Source organism: Phyllostomus hastatus, unplaced genomic scaffold, assembly GCF_019186645.2.
Source record: "Phyllostomus hastatus isolate PE091 unplaced genomic scaffold, TTU_PhHast_1.1 phas_contig_40, whole genome shotgun sequence".
In the NCBI taxonomy this organism is placed as follows: Eukaryota; Metazoa; Chordata; class Mammalia; order Chiroptera; family Phyllostomidae; genus Phyllostomus; species Phyllostomus hastatus.
In genome coordinates this window covers 64,752,531-64,759,056 of record NW_025333872.1, presented here as the reverse complement: position 1 = coordinate 64,759,056, position 6,526 = coordinate 64,752,531, and positions in this window count along the sequence as shown.

Genomic DNA, 6,526 nt, shown 5'->3' with positions numbered 1-6,526 from the left:
ACACAGAGAGTTTATAGAAGAAAGAGAGAGAGGAGATTATTAAGTGATAGTACACTCCATAGAACATGGGAGCAGACCAGCTCTGAGCAGAGACTGACCTTAGGGGCTGGAGGGATTCTATTCTTATAGGGAGGATATTTATTGGCTAGTTTTGGTGGGCTTTTATTGTTGATGTACAAGTACTTATATTACTTTAGAGTTATGGTGCATGTAGTCTCTCATGGTTTTCCTTGATTGGTCATAAAGGAAGGGGGTCACACAATGTTAATTTATTTTAATGCTATTATAATGAAGCAGGAGTCATGTAGCATCATCTGCGCAGGTGTAGTCATGATTCACTATGATTCATGATGATTTAGCACTTTTCCAGAAATCGTGAACAACTGGTCTTAGAACAAGGTCTCTGTTCTGTATTGATGTCCTTTATCTTAGCCCTGGGGCACCTCTGGAGTTTCCTCCTTCCTGACTATCTCCTGCCTCAGTTGTATCTTTACCTTACTTCTGCTTCTTAATTCCATGCCTTTGGTGTTTCACTATCATTTAAAATATTGGCTATTTACATATTTTTATGATGTTAAGATAGTGTTATTGCTACTTATTAGGAATTCTTTAAAAGATCAGGAATGGGTATTGGTATCTTTCTAAAGACTTAGTTTAGAATGCTTAAGATAAAGCAATCAAACCAACTGTATTTTATTTCACTTGTTGATATGATATATTAATACATTTTGAAACACTATCTTTTCTGGGATAAAAGCTACTTCATTATAGATCATTATTCTTTAAACGTGTTTTTGAACTTTTCTCCTACTAGTTTATTAAAGAAGTTTTTATACCTAGATTTAAAAATGTGAAGGATCACATTTTTAGATCAAGCCAAAGTTTTAGGATTTAGAATATGCTAGTCTCATAACACGTCCTGGGGAGGTTTTCATGGTTTTGTTTGCCCTTGTCAGATGGCCTGAGAAGCAATGAGTCTGTGAAAACTGGAAAGAAAACTACCACATGAAGCCTTGGAGGAGTAATTCTCGACTACCTTTTATCTCTGTGTCATTGGCCAGTTCAAGTTCCTATTTCATGAATCAATATTGGTAATTTATATTTCCCTAGAAACACCCCATCAAGCTATTTCAGCAAGCTATTAAAATATTTAGCACTAACATGTGCCAAGTATTCACTTACTATTGAAAACTACCCACACTTTTAGTTATACTGTCTCTATGCTTTTTAGTTTTGTGTGCTTCCTGCTTAGTAAGCAAAAAAGAATGGATTGACTATGTGTTTTTTTATCTTGTTATTAAAAATCCAAGTCATATTTATTTATCTGATATTATATTACTATTATATTATTTCTGATTTCAATTCTTTTTCAGTATGCACTATTATATTACCTTTATATTTTGGTCAGTTCCTCAGGAAGGTTTTATAATTTCCTTACTAAAGATTTTATACATACCTCTTAATTTACTCCTTCATCTATTTTTGTTCCCATTATCTTGGTTACTATTATAAATTAAGACCTTTTTTTATATCTCCCAGTTAGTTTCCTTGTGTATGTTAAAACTAATAATTTATTACCTTTGAATCTGGTTATAGTAAATTATTCGCAAGTTGATACTTCTCTTAGTTTTTTTGAAATATAATATCATCAGAAAATACTGATTCTTTGTAATTTTTATATTTATCTGTATTTTATCTATCTATCCATATATCTTTCTATCATCTATATTTTTACTTAATTCCATTAGAATTCAACCTCCAATGCAATGTTAAATAACAGTGGTGATAGTAGAGGTAATTTTCTCATTCCTGATGATTATGGGGATCCTTCTAGTGTTTTCCTATCCAGTCTAGTGAGGGCTTGTGGGTTGAGGTGGCTGTATTTTAATTCAAGGACACTTTAATGGGACGTTGGGAGCTGTTTCAGTTATATTTCCTTCACTGCCAGTTCATTCCAGAAACCTGATGGATTAAAATATGTGCAAGGACTCTTCTCTTGATCTGTAGATTGGCCTGGTTTCTGAGCACAATTTTGAGAACTGTGCTTCTTCATGGGGAGGAAAAGGACATATAAGTGGAACTACTAAACAAAGGAAGAAGCTTCTTGTTTTACCTGATATAAAGACAGTTTCATGGGATGTAGCCAGGTGAACTCAAGCTAAAGGATAAGAAACTAAGTAACTGTTTTCACTTTTAAGCTGCTTATTGAACAGTACTGTACAAGCTACATCAGCTCAGGTAATCTGATCCATTTTGGGCAGGCTATTAGGAAAGTGATTGTTAATGACATATGCATTTAGTTGAATTTAGGGACCAACAGATACTTTCCCATATTTATTTTTATGCACATTGGTACTGTTGTGGATTAAATATTTGCCAAGAAAGGTAAAGCAGAAGGCACATTTTTTAGTGTTGTGGACACACATATCCTATTTTAGCTGGCCATGGCCTTTTGAATAGTCGTTCTCTACTTGGGGACATTCTCACTTGAGTCTTGCCTTCCCGGGGTAGGAGTTAGAATTCTGTTCCTCAGTCTTTCTTATACTAGGATGGCAGCATGTGACTTCTGTGGGTGAACCCACTCTCACAAGCCTTCCTTTTAAAGCAGCTATTGTGGAATTGCTTCCAGTCGAGGGTGGCTGAGTGGGAGGCAGCAACTTTTCGAGGCATTACTGGCAGTGATCCTAAGAGTGCAGTCCTGCACCCAGGACTGAGCCTGCAATCACCCCATACCCTTGTCTCTTTAGGAATTCTGGGACATTGCCTTATACCCTCTAGGAAGTTGTTTTGCTGCTCAAGCTAGTTATGGAAGATTCTGTACTTTGCAACCAAGAACCCTAGTCATCAGCTGGTCCAGAAGGAAAAAGGCCACTGAGATTACAGCCTATCAAAAACTTAGTGAGAAGCTGACTGTTAAACCCTGAATATTTTTGCCTGCCTGTTTGGAAGAAACTCCATGAGCAGCTATATTAATGTCTATATAATTCCTGAACAATAAAAAAAAACACCCTAAGTTGGCCATCTGTACCTTTGTTGGAACACGGTCTGGTTTTAGATGGTGTCAAACAGTAAGTTTAGTTGATTTGTGTATGGTCATTAAATCTGGCTTTTGTTGTGGTACCCAGGGCACACTGCCTATAACTTAGAGCACGCTGTGGGTTCCTAATGGTTTTTGAATCTGGGCCCAGATGAATTTTGTAAGTGCGGATAAACAAAAGTCATCTACTTACAATTTGCTAAATAAATGCACTGGCCTGTGGGTTCTTGAAATTTTGTGTCCTGGGATGTGCCTTTTATGCTTCTTCAGCTTGGATGGTGCCTCCAGAGAAACATGTGACTACATTTACAATTCAGCACAGAGTTTCCAAAATGTAATCCTTTCAGCATCTCCCTGTGGACACACCAGTGGATTTTCAAACTCACTGAGAGATATTTGGATCTCAGACCAGAGAGTAGATCAACTAGGACTTGAATCCCAAGGGCCTCCTACCTTTCGGAAGGTAAAAACCTTCTCTTTGGTAGAATTTGTTACATAAAATGCCACCTGTAAAATGATAGATATAACAAAACCAAATTGCTTCCAGCCTGCAAGAGAGTAGCTCGTGTATCACTGAGTTTGGATGGGCCAGTAGGAGAAAGCAATCAGACCCATTCCCAGTGAAGAAGTATTAGGTCCATTTTGACTAGACAAAGAGCAGTTCCACTGAAGCTTAGCACAGCTGGGCGATAGGGCCAGCTGACAGGTTCGCACGAGGCAGAAGCAGGTCTCAAACCCAGCTCTGCCTGACTGCAGAGCCTGGACTCTTCTCTGCACAATACCCACCCCTGCCGCCCCCTTCCTTCTTACTTCCATATCCCCGGCCCCTTCTCCTAGGTCTGCTGCTGGGTTTGCCTCGTGGGTTCTGGGAGGGGCGGTGCTGGCCTGGGTGCCCTCCCACCACCCGCTGTACTGATTAGGAGCAGATTCAGCTCTCTCTTCTGCTGAACAGGAATTTGACTTTTACATCTTCAAGGCTTTTTCTGAATTTCTAAGAAACACATTTCTGTAGGAGAGAGGCATCCCCAGGACAGGGTTCTTAGAAAAATACATCCTCTGAAATAACTACGAATGACTGGTTATATTCTCTAATTCCATTGCTTTCTTGAAGTTCTATTACAGGCTACTCACAATTTCCTGGGCCTTCAGCAAAGGAAAGGCGGAAGTTCACTCACCAGGGAAGGCGAGCTGTGAGGACAAGCAATGCTCTTTTTCTCATTTTTATGTAAATCAATTCTTTCCAGTTTTTAAAATTTTAATCTCCAATTATAAACAGGCAGAGATGCTATAAAGTTTTGACATGAAACAGTACAATTTCAAAGGCATTGGACTGTGAAGGCTACAGGACTCCAAGTTAAATAAGCTATCTTTTAAATCACTTAATCGAATCACATCTTAACAAAACTGTAGCTATTAACTAGAACGGGGTCTGCGTGTCTGGGTGAACCAGGGCCATTTTACTGTTATCTCCCCACCAGCCACCGAGGATGTCCAGCGCCCCACCCCCACCCTGTTGACTCCAGGAGAGGCAGCTGCTCTCTCCTGGGTCATGCGCAGCCTCTGTAGCACCCTGCCTGAAGGGTGTTACTGAGTCTGCCTTTACATCCTCACAGCTTCAGACAGAGACCATTTCCACTCCTTTTGAAATGGAATTCTGCCCTTTGATGTCCGTGCTTTGCTATTTACCTCCTGCCTCCCTGGATAACCAGAACCTCTTGCCTCCAGTTTCCATGTAGGGCACCGCCCAGATGCAAACAGTGCCCGGCTGCTGGAAATTCTGCCTTCACTTCTGTCTTCTCTTCTCCCCTGTCCAGTGCCCTGGCTCAGGCTTTCGTCATTTCTCACCTGGACGATCACAGAGCCCTCCAAATGCTCCTTCTCCTCCCTCTCTAACCCCGCTCCTCACCACTGCCCCGGGGTCCTTCATACCAGACCTCTGCTGAAATGCCTTTAATGGCTTTTCATAATCTTAAGGGTAGAGTTATAAACTCCTTAACATGGACGCCCCTACCCAGCAAAAATAAAAAATAAAAAGGGATCTTTTCTTGCCCCAGCTCCTGCACTGTCATCGGCAGCACCATCCCTTGTGCCTTCCTTATTCTCATTCCCCCTGCACGCACACCACCCTGTTCCCTCTAATGTCTAGCTGGTCCTCCCTCCCAGCCACCTGCCAGCACATACTCTTGCTTCATGGCCTGGCTCTGCACCAGCGACTTGGGAAGCCTTTTCTAAGCCTCATTGTTCCCCACAAGGAGCCCCTACTCAGTGCCCTGCCTTGCCACGACACCATCCCTCAGTTTGTGTGGCACACTTACCTGCTGCCCCTCTGGATGTGAAAAACTACGGGGTGATGTCTTCCTCACCTTTAAACTCCAGCAGACAGCACAGGCCCAGCACAGAGTAGGTGTTGGATATATGTTTGAATGCTTCCTGACCAAGGGACTCTCACTTCCTGCTGCTCAAAGGGCTCCTTGCTCCTTGGATTCTGGTCCCTGTCCTTCAGCGTACTGATGGAGCAGCTGGGCAAGGTCATTTACTCCTGTGATCTCACTAGTGTAAAGAGAGGACTTACCCCACTTTGCCCTGTGTGGCTCTTTTCCTTTTTCCTGGTTTTAGTCCCAGGTGACACTGTATTTTCTGATGTTTCTAGCCTGTTGTCTATTTGAAAGACTTGACTATACCCTATATTTTTATTTCCAGTGCCTGGCACAGGACTGGCTCCTAGACGATGCTCCATCAGATGTTGAGACACATCTTTTTATCCCAGATGAGGAGTATGAGGTCCAGAGGGCTTACTTACTCACCACCCTCACACAGCAGCCCTTTGGTGCTGCTGGTGTAAAGCCATGTGTTCTGACGCCGGTCCCCTGCTCTGTCCCGTAGAGAACCTTGTTGTGTTGCACGTGTGGTACATTTCATAACAATCATGTTCATCTCTGAGAGGAGACCTGGGGATTGTTCGTGGTGGACAGAAGCTGGATTTGTATGAGGGTCAGCCTCTTCAGCCTCTTTCATTTCCTCTATTTCTCCTGAGATTTCATTATCCTTGTAAATACTTTCCCAGGAAGTCAGCATGTGTATTTAAAGGGGTTTGCCTTGGTGTTATATCAGTTTGTAAAGCCTCATGCATTTTAACTCAGCTTGTAGAGTGCCTTTGTGTTAGTCAGGATAGGTTAAAGTACTGTCAAAATAGACCCAACACGCAATGAATCAAACATAATAGCAGTATCTTTTTACTTATGTGAAGTCCATGATAGATGTTCCAGATCAATCGGATGAGAGTGAGGGGGCTCCTTCTCCTTGTGGTTATTCAGGATGACATTTTTTTTCTCTGTCATCTTCAAAACACAGCTTCCAAGCTTGCTGTGTTTGCCAGTCTCTCTATCTAAGAAGCTGGAAAGAAGACACATCACGCGGGAGGTGCTGTGGAGGGCTTATGGAAGGAAGTGACCAACTTGACCTGATTTTCCCTGAACTATACTAATTTTA